At 31.6% G+C, this 13,934-nt stretch overlaps 4 non-coding genes across 4 annotated transcripts; all 4 read right to left on the bottom strand.

Annotated features, from left to right (window-relative positions):
- Positions 1–1,253: 1,253 nt before the first annotated feature.
- On the bottom strand, positions 1,254–1,341 carry LOC141722788 (small nucleolar RNA Z266). The gene has a single exon (XR_012575790.1). It is a non-coding gene; the product is annotated as a small nucleolar RNA Z266 (small nucleolar RNA).
- An 80-nt stretch (positions 1,342–1,421) lies between these two features.
- Positions 1,422–1,523, bottom strand: LOC141722781 (small nucleolar RNA R64/Z200 family). The gene has a single exon (XR_012575784.1). It is a non-coding gene; the product is annotated as a small nucleolar RNA R64/Z200 family (small nucleolar RNA).
- An 84-nt stretch (positions 1,524–1,607) lies between these two features.
- On the bottom strand, positions 1,608–1,687 carry LOC141722780 (small nucleolar RNA U54). The gene has a single exon (XR_012575783.1). It is a non-coding gene; the product is annotated as a small nucleolar RNA U54 (small nucleolar RNA).
- A 180-nt stretch (positions 1,688–1,867) lies between these two features.
- On the bottom strand, positions 1,868–1,940 carry LOC141722778 (small nucleolar RNA Z199). Its single transcript, XR_012575781.1, has one exon. It is a non-coding gene; the product is annotated as a small nucleolar RNA Z199 (small nucleolar RNA).
- Positions 1,941–13,934: the final 11,994 nt, after the last annotated feature.

Raw genomic sequence — 13,934 nt, 5'->3', positions numbered from 1 at the left:
TTAAACATAACTAATATTTTCGGTCAAGATTTATAACGAGTGACTAAATTTCTCTCGGGTGAAATTTCTTGTTTTTGTAAATTTTAAGACCTACAATCACATTCCTCTTTTTTTAAATTTTGATGCACAACACTTTTAACATAACACTCCTATTGATGGTTAAAATTCTATAAACATTTAGTCCTTTCGCTTTAAATTTCATATATACTTTGAATTTTTTTAACGTCAAATTCAAATTTATTTACGACAAATAATGGCCTACTTCAACTTTCAATGTATATTTATAATTTCAAAGTCAACTTTAGCCCACATATCTCACATTTATATTTCCAAGACTAAACATATACTCCCTCTGTTTTTTTTAATTTGTCACTTTGATTTTTGCACAAATTTAAATATCCTTTGACCGGCTTAGTTAAAATTATCATTTATAAATTTTCTTTTTTAAATAAAAATAGACAACTTATATTTTAATTCACAAAAAAAAAAATTTTAAAATCATATTTCTAACTAGCCCGTAAAATTACATTGAAATACGTGCAAAAATCAAAACAACAAATAAAAAAAACAGGAGTAATGCATATTATACTCATTTAAGACAATTAATACATTTTTTCATTAAATTTTACTTTTATTAATGTCTAATTTTTTAGAAGTGAACAAATAATTTAAAACAGAGAGAGTACAGTGTCAGTTTAAGCTGATCATATTAACACCAAAAATATAGTTGTAGTATATTAAATGTGATTGTTAAGACTTGGCAAATTTTAGACTTCAGAGCATAAGCACCTAAACAAAAGACAATTAAACAGCTAATCTAATTATGAAATTGACGAAGCTGAGTAATACAATGTCTTATTATCCAAAGGAAAATTGAAATCTATGGATTCATAAGATACAGCTACTACAAAAATTATTGCTGAGATAATCAACAGTCTCGAATCCAGACATTGTCTATTATTACAGTGGCACATGTTTAAATCCTGAACTTTTAGGCATTATTTTAGTATAGTAAAAATTACCAGCTCAAACTTTCTAGGGCTGAAATCTGAAGCTAAATTTGTAATCTGCTTATACTAAACTGTTTGTCTCGTTGCTCCATATTCAGATTATTAGTCAAGTTCCGAAATTATGCTAAAACTAATCCGTCGGTATCATTATTGAATTAAATAATACCAAAACAAACTGTTAGATGCCTTTGATACACCAAGTTAATTAAAAAATATATAAATCACAAGAATATAAAAGTGTAACTGGCAAAAGTCAGAATATCAATAAGCCTCGATAGTTTATACTTCATAAATTTTCAGACATCTAATTTGTATCATCATCCTTTGCCAACCAAACCACACTGTCACAACTCATTTACAAAACTAATTAAAATCGAATATGTAATTGTCAATTAAAGTTCAAATTATACACATGGCTCAGAAAAAATGAAATTTACTTCTCATTGACCATCTTGTTGGATAATCTCTGAAGTCTGACATGTGATAAAATTTCAAAATTCATCATCGCTCTTATCAATTTATAACCTTAATAATATAAAGATCTTTCTAATTTACATAGAAATTGGAAAAAAAAACTGTAACAGTAGTAGTAATATTAGCTCTCATTGTAAATGATTCTCTGCTCATATATAATCAGAATAGCGTATATTGCCTTTAGGCATTTTAATCACAGAGCTAATCAAATACATAAGCTAATTAAAACTACAAAATAGAGAGAGAGAGAGAGATCAGAGGTTGGTTAAGGTTTTTCGGTCACGGTTAATCTGAAACACGGACCAAATTGTTAATCATCACATCTCTCCCGATGTAGTAGTAAAACAAGTTAAAAGAAATACATAAACAAATATTTGAGATGAAATCATCAGAGACTTAAATACTAAGAATCATGGAGATTCATATTGTTGCAGTTATATTTTCATCACTTGATTTCACCAAAATCGAAACATATAAACAAATAGATATAAACAGAACTTGAGAATTGAGATGATGGAAAGATACGAAAAGAACTATGTATATGTTCTAATTTGTGTTTTCGATTTGGGTGTGATAGAGATGATTTATAGAACACTACTTGAAACCCTAAATCTTGCAGGCGGCAGCGAGGTTCTTTGGGTTGGACCACATGTATGGCCGTATGGGCTTAGTCTAACAGGCTTCTAATTTATAGGATAGCCCATTACGGATGTATGTTTTTTTCAGGCCCCATTACAGATGTATGTTGTGATGTTTGAATCAACAAAAGTTCACCAAAAAAAAATTCACTACTATACCGGTTATAATAACCAGCATTATACCGGGGCGATGCATGAAACAATTATAAAATATTTTTTTATAAAAATTTTTAAGTTAATAATTATTTTTTATTTCACTAAACTAGTAAATGAAGCTGCGCTTCACGAATGCCATTTAAACTTTTTATAAGTCCTGATATAAATTAATATTAAAATTTAGATTAAAATTAATTTAAGTCGTACTCCCGTCAAATATAATACTGATAAAAAATTGTATGTTTAGAATATATTATCTATTTTAAATATCATTGTCTAGTATAAAATCGCAAATCTAATAATATATATATATATGAATATATTTTCTAGTTTGATGGGATATTACATAATTTCTCACATCTCATCCTTGTTAAATAATACTTCCTCCATCTCATTTTTTTTCGTCCATCAATTTAAATTCAAATTTATTTCAATCAAATCAAATAGAATGATAGTTGCCATAATGTAAAACTATAACAACAATTTTTACCTTTTATTTATCTTTTACATACCTTTTATTTCACCACTTATTTATCATATTAATCAAATTGGATAATTATTTTGGGACAGAGAAAAATGATAATAATGGACAACAAAAATGAGATAGAGGGAGTAATAGATTTTTTCTTTATAAATTTAAACTATTCTAATTTGATTATACATGTTTTTTAGATTTATAATTTGTTAAAAATAACCTAAACCCTTTTTTTTATAAATAATGATACATTTTCTTTTAAATTTAAACTCATTTCCTTTTTATATTAGGAAAAATATGTGAATTTTAATTAATATATGAATTTTATGCAAAGAGTGAGCTAGGACTAGCACATGGATTTCGGCTCGTGCATGGTATCTGTAAGCCACCAACTGTAATCTATTCACCGGGCTTCAGCTTTGCACAGATCAAGATTTTTCTTATCTCATATTTTTTCTATAAATTATGATATGAATTAATATTACAATTTAGAAAAAAAAAATTGAGCCGCCCTCCCCTCAAACACAATACTGATATGCAATTGTCTATTTTGAATATATATCCTTGTAGAATATAAAATCAAAAACCTAATTTCAGATAAATATGATTGTGTTTTCTAGTTGAAATAGGATGGTACCTCAACTTTCGCATCTCATTTTTCTTAAATCATGATATATTTTTCTTTATAAATTTAAACTACTCGCATTTAATTATACATGTATTTTCAGACTTATAATTTGTTGAAAAATGATATGAAGCTCTCTTATTTATAAATAATGATATCCTTTTCTTTAAAATACGAACTCTAAATAAATCCGCGCGACGGTGTTACAAAACTTTTATAATCTTTAATATAAACTAATATTATAATTTAAATAAAAAGATTAGTTTGAGCCGTACTTCCGTCAAAAATAATACTAAATTTCTTATCATTTAGATAAAAATTAGTTTGAGCCGTCATCTTGTCAAGCACAATATTAATTAAAAATTTACTATAATTTAGATCAAAATTAGTTTGAGCCGTCCAGCCGTCAAATACATTAGTAATAAAAGAAATTATTAGAAATTAGATAAGTATTAGTTTGAGCCGACATCCCGTCAAACATAATGCTAATAAATAATTATTATAAAGTAAATAAGTATTAGTTTGATCCACCCCTCCTTCAAACATAATATTAATAAGAAAATACTATAATTAAAATAAAAAATATCATCTTTTATTATAAATTCAAATATCTCTCCTCATAAATTAAAATATCTAACATTCGGCTAGAATAATGATAAGGTATCATCAATAGTTAACATGTATTTATGTATATATAATACTAGCCTGATTATAACATTTGTAATTTTATTATTTTATATAAATAAATTATAAAAACAATAATTATGTATTACTGAGATTAGTGAAGTAAAAATATGTACTTATTATTTTGTATGTATCATATTGTTGAAAGATTCAAATTCAAAATTTTGATACTTAAATTCTTAAAATGTCCTCCCACTTCGCTTCACTGCGCGGGTGCATAACTGTGGAGTCTTAGATGATTTGGTATTGTTTTTTTTAAATATTGTTTTCCTAATATTTTCATGATTTATTAATTATATTTTGAAAAGTGTTAGCATACGTTTCAGAAAGATGTTCACCAAACGACTAAACGAAAGTATATTTCTCTTATAATATTATTACTATTATTTTATAAAATATTTTTTTTAGTTTTTCTTGATTTATCAATTATATTATTATATTATAATTTGAATTACTAAAATTATTTTTGTATAGTTCCCTACAAAATAGGTAAGATATAAGTTAAGTACAAATAAAAAATAAGTTAAATAACAATTCATAGAGTTTGTAGTTATATTATATATATTATTTTATTTTTATTTATAAAATTATATTTATTTAAACTTTGTTTTGGAAGTTGTTAGCATACTTTTTACAAAGGTGTTAACCAACCGACCAATCGAAACCATGTTTCGCTTATAATAGTAATAGTGATATTTTTTTAAAAATTGTTTTATTCATTTTTTCTTTATTTATTAATTATGTTATTATATTGAAATTTGAATTACTAAAATTAATTTTGGAAATGTTTGGTTCCCTATAAAAAAAAGTAAGAAAGAAGTTGAGTACAATTAGAAGTTAAGTTGGATAATAATTCATAGAATTTGTAGTTATATTTGATACATGATTTAATTTTTTTTAATAAAATTATATTTGTTTAAATTTTGTTTTGAAAGGTGTTAGCATATTTTTTGAGGTGTTAACCAACCGACCAAACGAAACCCTGTTTCTTTTATAATAGTATAGTATATATGTGATATATTGATGAGTAGACTGGAAAAATAAAACCTACCTTTTTCAGCATATTAATGAAATAACGATGATTTATTGATACGCATTGTGTATTGTAACGCCCTCCAGACCCGGGGTATAAGTCTGGGGGTTACTAGCTAATCACCAAACCTGTAAAATCTGATAACAAATAATAAAGAAATATATCTAAACCCCTTTAACACTAACCAAGATCTTTTTAGGTTGAAGTATGAAAACAAGAACCACTAATTACTTTATTACAAACCATACTTAAAATCTTATAAACTCTCTTTATTACAAACCATTGTCTAACCAGTTTTAAACTAATTTCATCTTTTATTCAAACACACACACTAACTATCTACACTCCACATGTTCGGGTAACTCAAAGCTTTCTTCCTGGATTGGGATCAACACCTTGGGTATGAGAGGATCCCGAGCCTTGACCCGCTTCTTTACCACTCGAGTCCTGATGGGCTTCATATTCCTTCTTAACTGAAAATAATAAGGTGAATAACAACAAAAAGGGGTGAGCCAAAAATTGCTCAACAAGTCCGCAAAATATAAAGTGTGTTAAAGCAGTTTAAATGAATCGGTAATCTGGGTATATCTTCAAAGATATAACCCCCCGAGAATAGAAAGAAGGCCACTGCTGGCGAATGCAAATGAACTAAACTGGACACAAATTTGCATCTATACCCTGCTGATCAGCCAGGATATAGTGCAAATCTATATCCCACTATATAGATCCAGTCAGGCACCCAGGCACTACGGCCCATCTCAAGGATCCGGTTATGTCTCGGTCCTTAGGATTAAGTAAAACTTAATCCCCAAAATATCACTATCCATTCCATGGAGTTGCAACCGGAACAATCGGTATGCTTTGATATATTCTAATCACCAGAATATACCAATGTGTATGTGTAACAATTGGAATATGAATAAGGAATTCAAAGAAAAAGGAGAAATCAAGAATCAAAATGAAATGTGAACAAGAGAATAATAAGTGTGTATCAGTGTTTATGAATAAGAATCAAAAGAGTGCAAGTGTGATATGAATCTGAAGAAATATCACTATTCTAAAATTAAAATAGGGGAAAAATTTGCCTTCTGCGCGACTCACTTCAAATACGTCACCTTTGTCTATCACCGGCTCAATCTGCCTTACTGGCTTAGCTTCTGTTAGAGAAATAGACTAGTTTAGTCATTTCGTACTTTAATTACGTCTCGAACCGACATCACATCGTTCCTATTGTCTATCCATGCGCTTATGATTGACTCGTATATTATATATTAGCAAGTAAGACTCAATTAACCACATAATACACATAAGCACATAAGCCACATAATTAATGTTATAGTTAAAATAATTTTTAGAATCAAAACCGACTCGCTGATCGCCTAACTGATCGTTATCTGACTCGTTTCCTATTTTTCAGAATTTATCGGTCTCATCTCGGCACGCGAGTCGGCTTATAATCAAATAAATAACAAAGTCAACTAATTTCTAGAAGAAATTGGGTTTTAATATTATTTTTAATAAAAATAATTCATTTTTCTGAGTCAAAGGGCTTTCATTTCACTCGAATCGGACTAACGGTTTAATTATTATCAATTAAATACAAATAATTCAATTTATTATTTAATATAAATAATTATTACTAATTTTTAAATCCTAAAATAATTTTTAAATAATTATTTAAGAAAAATCAGAACTAAAAATGATTTTTCTATAATTTTTGGAATTAAAATGAATTTATTATAATTTATTGAAAATTATTTGATTAATTATCAAAATAATTAATCATTTTTAATTAATTAATAAATAATAAAAAATTAAGAAAAAATTAAGAAAAAATTAAGAAAATAATTAAATCTGATTTTTTAAAAATATTTCAGAATTATTTATAATATAAATCAATTAATTAAATAATTAATTAATCAATTTATAAAATAAATAAAACTTATTTTTATAATTAATAAAAATAAAAATAAAAATCATTTTCTATAAATATTTGTCAGAATCCAGGCATCTGACAAATCAGATCAAAACCGGGTTAACCAAACGGGTCAACCGGGTCACAATCCGGGTCATGAAGAACATGACCGGATTATTTCCAAAAACCAGCCACCGGAGCAAATTCGAAAAAACCAGCCACCGGAGCAAATTCCGGCGAGGCAATTCCAGGCCAAAATCAACTTCGTTTGATTCGTTTCTCAGCTGGGATCTATTCCAAATCATTGCAGCAACACGATTCTGGCCGTAGCTGACCAGAACCACCCCTGCATCACCATCTCCGGCGAAACCAACTTAAAATCCGGCCAAACTACGATTTTACTAACCTGAACTTAAAACTCTATGTTTTATACATCAAAATGAAGCTTAGGACATGAAGAATCTATTCATAACATCAAACAGAACCAAAAATCGTCGTATAGATCATGAAATCATTCAACCCGAATTACAAACGGGTCAAATCCATCGAGCTCGTCCTAATTATCATGAACTGTAAAAATCATGTAAAAATACTCAAAATTTACTACTCAACAAGACAAAACTAACCATATCAGTTTCATAATCCAAATATCAGTAGATCAAAAATACCCAAATCAAAACATATATGAACCCTAAAATTCGAATTGATCAAACCGGGTACATAAGACATGAAATTGATGATGAATATAACTTGTACTAACACATATAAACATATATCAACCATCAAGAACATCCAAAAATTTCCAGAAATCAAAAACCCAAATCTGTTCGTGAAACCCAGAATCGAGTTTGAGTTTCATAACTTTTTGATTCGTGTTGATGATAAAATTGAACAGAGCTTGAAAAACTATGAAGATTGAGCACAAACACGACCCCTTTTGGTTACCAGAATCGATCAAAATCACAGTTTGATTCTCGAACTCAAGAACCCTAATTTCAGAGAAAATTGAGAAATTTTCTGATTTTTAATGATTAATTATAATTAATTAAATAAAAAATAGGGTATTTATAGTAGTGAAATTAATACTCCTAATTAAAATTAAGGCCCTAATTCTACATCTTTTAAAATTACTAAGCCCCTAATTTAATAATTTTTTAGTATTAAAATTTAATTTATAAATATTTTATATATACAATATATATACCAAAATTTTCCAAAAATTATGAATAATGCAACAATACAAAAAAATGGTATAAATGAAAGTCTTATAATTTTATAAAAATAAAAATGTGATTTTTGTGGGGTTTTTAACACCCAATGGGGCCCGGAAAAGTCATTTTTCGCAAAACGAGAAAATTTATAAAATACCTGAATGTTCAGAATTATGCGATGGTAAAAGCCGTTTGATGAAAAATAAGGCCCATTATTTTATTTGAAATATCAGTTATAAAATCATGATTCAGGTCGTATAATTTTTGATATGAAAGCTATAAATGTAAAATAAAATATCTGAAAATATCCTGAAAATACATGGACGACACAGAATGCACGTAAAACATAGCAATTAGGGTTTGACAGTTAATTACACATACATAACACATTAACACACATAATTTATTATAAATATTATATAATACAGACGTAATTTTCCCAGACGTTACATGTATTCTCTTAGAATCAGATTGTTATTGTATTTTACTTTTTGTTTTATTGGTTGAATGTACACTCTTAAACCCAAAAACTTTACACATGATATTCGAACTCTTTTTTTAATACAGAATTTGGATACCTATTCTAATTACAATGAAACTTTTTCTTGTGTACAAATTCAGAATCTCATTTTTTTAAAAAAATTCGAATATTTATTATACTCCAAATAAACTTTATTTATATATATTCACTATAAATTCTAACTACTCTTCTCTGTAAACTCCAACATATATTCTACTTCTCCTACATTAAATGATAATTGTTATGCCCAAAATTTGGTATAAATCTTTTTCGGATCAAAACTGGGTCAACGAGTCAAAATTGGGATATTTATGCCTAAAATTAAGGAAAAGATAAGGCAAATCTTTTTACTGTGAAGGAAGTTACAGATATGGGGATGTGCTCCCTTAGGTATTGTTTGGGCTAGAACACGCGCTAATATTCACGCAAGTATACGTGATCGCAAGTAATATAGAATTAATTCTAGTTCGTTCCCACAGGGACTGGTTTAGGTTAATTTCAATCAATGTATTTATGCAACAATGGTCTGGTTATTATCCAATTCTAAGACGAATAATAAATTGAGGTTATTTATCTATACTTAAATTAGAGATTATACTAAATAAAATAAACTAAGAGAATAAAGAGGATTGAATACTATATGACACAAACATGGGATTCTAACTTCATTAAATACTTCATTCAATAGCCTTTTCGTTCTTAACCTTAGCATGTAATGGTGATGACACTAATCAGATAACACGAAACTGATAAACGCCAACTTTTGTTGTATGAATACTATACTACCCGACATCTATAAAAGAGATAGAAGCTGAATAGACACTAATTCTTTTGAGACCCTATATGTCTAAAAAATTTGACAACATAACGGTTTAATGCACAAGTTATCTATCGTGATTACATAGGGCAAGTAAGATGGTTAAAATTACCTACGAAACATGCATATCAAATACATGAACCTATGCTAGCATGGCAAGTTCTAAACCCCTATATTCACTTTTGCTTCAATAGAGATTAACACACTATCTTATAAGTTCGCGACGCTCATAAGACGAATAAGCACAACTAGGTTATCATACAATCACCACACACTAAGGTATCGAAACGAATTAACTAAATAAATCCGCCAGAACCCCACGATAACGATTAGCCCATAATCGGACTCATCATCAACGTGGCTTCCGATGAAAGCACGGTATAATAAACATAGTCTTTATACTGAATAAATAATAAACCAAGTATAAAACAAGAGTATAGGTTCACAAGCAAGAAAACTAGCATCCAAGATTACAACTTAAAATAAAGAATCACAAGTATAAACTAGATCCTCTTCGCCTTGGTTGAATTATGCTATACGGTCTTCTTACGCCTTCTCCTTAAGCTTTGGTACGTCTTGTTATGAAAAATGACCTTAAGTTATGTTTATATAGTAGCCCATGTAGATTAGAACTCTTCTGGATCAAAATCAGAGTAGAAACAAGATTCTTTGAATTCGACATGGCGCGGCCGTGCGGTTCACCAGTGCGGGCGCGCTGCATCTCTGTACTCCTGGCGCGGGCGCGCGCTACTACAGCGCGGGCGTGCTGACTCTCTGGAAAAAATTCTGAATTCTTCTTATATTGCTGGTTTGAGTTGGTCTTTTCACGAGCTTTTATTCTAGACACTATCCTAACACCATATTAGCATCAAAACAATGTCAATTCACCTGAATTCCTGATAACATAACGGTTTAATGCACAAGTTATCTATCGTGATTACATATGGCAAGTAAGATGGTTAAAATTACCTACGAAACATGCATATCAAATACATGAACCTATGCTAGCATGGCAAGTTCTAAACCCCTATATTTACTTTCGCTTCAATAGAGATTAACACGCTATCTTATAAGTTCGCGACGCTCATAAGACGAATAAGCACAACTAGGTTATCATACAATCACCACACACTAAGGTATCGAAACGAATTAACTAAATAAATCCGTCAGAACCCCACGATAACGATTAGCCCATAATCGGACTCATCATCAACGTGGCTTCCGATGAAAGCACGGTATAATAAACATAGTCTTTATACTGAATAAATAATAAACCAAGTATAAAACAAGAGTATAGGTTCACAAGCAAGAAAACTAGCATTCAAGGTTACAACTTAAAATAAAGAATCACAAGTATAAACTAGATCCTCTTCGCCTTGGTTGAATTGTGCTATACGGTCTTCTTACGCCTTCTCCTTAAGCTCTGGTACGTCTTGTTATGAAAAACGACCTTAAGTTATGTTTATATAGTAGCCCATGTAGATTAGAACTCTTCTGGATCAAAATCAGAGTAGAAACAAGATTCTTTGAATTCGACATGGCGCGGCCGTGCGGTTCACCAGTGCGGGCGCGCTGCATCTCTGTACTCCTGGCGCGGGCGCGTGCTACTACAGCGCGGGCGTGCTGACTCTCTGGAAAAAATTCTGAATTCTTCTTTTCTTGCTGGTTTGAGTTGGTCTTTTCATGAGCTTTTATTCTAGACACTATCCTAACACCATATTAGCATCAAAACAATGCCAATTCACCTGAATTCCTGATATAAGCCTGAAATGCAAAAAAACACTACAAAACACGTTAAAAACACCAACAACTCGAGTACAAGACACCAATTCAAAGCTTTACGGAGCGTTTAAAGTGACATAAATGCCACTCAACATACCCCCAAACTTGAATCAATGCTTGTCCTCAAGCATAAACAGACTCAAAGAACAAGAAATAAAATGCATGAATGCAACTATATGAATGCAATGATCCCCATAGAATAACTAAACCAATCAACAAGCAACATCTCAACAAATGCAGCTATTCGCATAAAGATCAATCAAGCCCCACAAATCAACTTACAAGCCCGCAACGTGCGTGTGTGCAAATGCTCACAGATAAACTATCGCAACTAAATCAATAATTATGACTCACTACTCATCAAGGCAATCGCAAGGTTATAAATAGAATAAAAGCTAAACTCAAAATACCTTATAACACTTCAATTCTTACATCGGAGTTTCACATGGATCCATGCTTTCATTCATAACACAAAAACAACACAAATATGCTTATTTGACCGTGCAATGAGTGAGGTCTACAAAAGACTTATACAATAATACCCATGTAGCGAGCGTTAGGTTAGTGGATCCCAGACTATAAAATGCTTTAGGTCACTAGGCACAAAGTCCCCTAAGAACTTAATAACTCGAGTATTAAATAGCCCACTCGTGATCAATTATGCATAAACACACACACACACACACATATATATTTATATATATATATATTCTCTTTTTTTTTCTTTTTTTTCACAAATTTCTGAACGAGTGTGTTTCGCTCCATCTCGTTCAACCCTAGGCTACTCATAAAATGAGCCGGCTACTAGCCATTTGACCCCTAGCCACAATAACTAGCAATTAAATCTAATTTTTACTCCAATTTTTAAATATCCATGTTATTTTATCATTAAGAGAATATCCTAAATTCTAAATATAAACAAGTGATTAAACCTCGACAAACAAATAAACGATGACCATGATCTAGCACTCAAGCGACCTATAAGCACGACATCACTACACTAGCATCAATATCACAAATCAATCGGCAAAATCATCTAAGGTATCATGTTATTATGCAAATGCATGAAATTATATGCAACAAACTATCATACCAAAAAAAATACAAAAAAACTACTACATGGAAAATATGTAACTATATGAACTAAATTATCATGAATATGCAAACTATATGAGATTCACATAAAACACATAATCCTTAACTACTACCCCCAAACTTAAAATATTCACTGTCCTCAGTGAAGGTAATAGCAAGGAATGAGGCATACCTAATCAGAATCAGGGTCATTACCCTCAAGGGGTGGAGTGTCAGGAGTGTCTGGAGGCGGATATATAGAATCCGCACCGAATACTGGCCACTGGATGTCACTCATGTGGCTCTGAATGTAGTCCCCAACACCTGGGTAAGGTCCTGTTCAAACCTGCTATGGATGTCATGCATCGCATCCATCCTCCTAGCTAAATGCCTATATTGCGTCGTACTCAACCCAACACTGCCCTGTGCTTCCTCCTACTGCTGCTGCTGCTGCGATCCCAAAGGACCATCCTCCTCTCCCAACTGAGCTCTCCAAGCTGCTCAACGGGCCTGCGAAGTCCCACCAGCATACGTCTGATCTGCTGGCCTTCCACCTGGCAGATGGTCATAAGAATATCCAAGCCCCTTAGGATCGGGCTTCCCTCCATACCACTCCGTCATATTCAACAGCGTCAAACTATCAATCAGAGCACTAGGGAGTTGCAGCTGCTCATGTGCGGGCCAATAAATGCCAACCGCCATACACAACTTCGTCACGATGGACACATAGGGTATCGAACCCGTAGTACTCCCTCGCAAGAACCTCAAAATACCTTGATGAATCACCATCCAAAGATCCACATAGTCTCCCTGAAGAATGCCCCACAACAAATGTGCACGCTCCACAGTAATATCATGCATGTGAGAAGATGACATGATGTAAGCACAAATAAAAGAATTCCATGCACGCGCAAACCTGTTCATGCACGATGCAGGGAAAGTGGCATACTCGTTCGTGCCCTTCTTGAACTTCCAATGAGTCTCAGGCACACACAGGGTAGCAACAATCAAATCCAAGTCAAACTCCTCCGGATTCTTCTCATTCCAGTTTTCCTAATATGGCCTCCTCTCGGGATGCTCACGAATAGCCTCAACACTGTACTCCACCTTCATCCCCCTAACCACCGTGAAACCGTTATTCTCCGCCTTAGCATTTGCGTAGAACTCACGTACCACACTCATGGGTACATCAGCGGGTGTCTTGCAAAAAACAACCCAACCCATCTCCAACAACTTACCATCTTTCTCCGATGGCAGAAAACCACGCTCCTTGGCTATAGGCTTCGAAAGCAGCCTCACATACTCTGTCTCAGCCTCGGAAGTTGAAAGTCTAGGCATCACACCACCTGCACTCGAAGAATCAGTGGTGTTGCTGCTTACTTGGGTTCACTGTCTTTTTGGTGCCATTGAGATTGAATAAGCTTGAGAGAATAGAAGTTTGTTAGAGAGATTTGTGTGTTTGAGAGTTTGAGAAGTGATGGAGAAGTTTGTGTATAAGTGTATGTATATATAGGAGTTTA

Source organism: Apium graveolens, chromosome 4, assembly GCF_009905375.1.
Source record: "Apium graveolens cultivar Ventura chromosome 4, ASM990537v1, whole genome shotgun sequence".
Lineage (NCBI taxonomy): Eukaryota > Viridiplantae > Streptophyta > Magnoliopsida > Apiales > Apiaceae > Apium > Apium graveolens.
The sequence above is the reverse complement of the archived record's forward strand: the minus strand, read 5'-3'. Positions and strand labels throughout refer to the sequence as shown.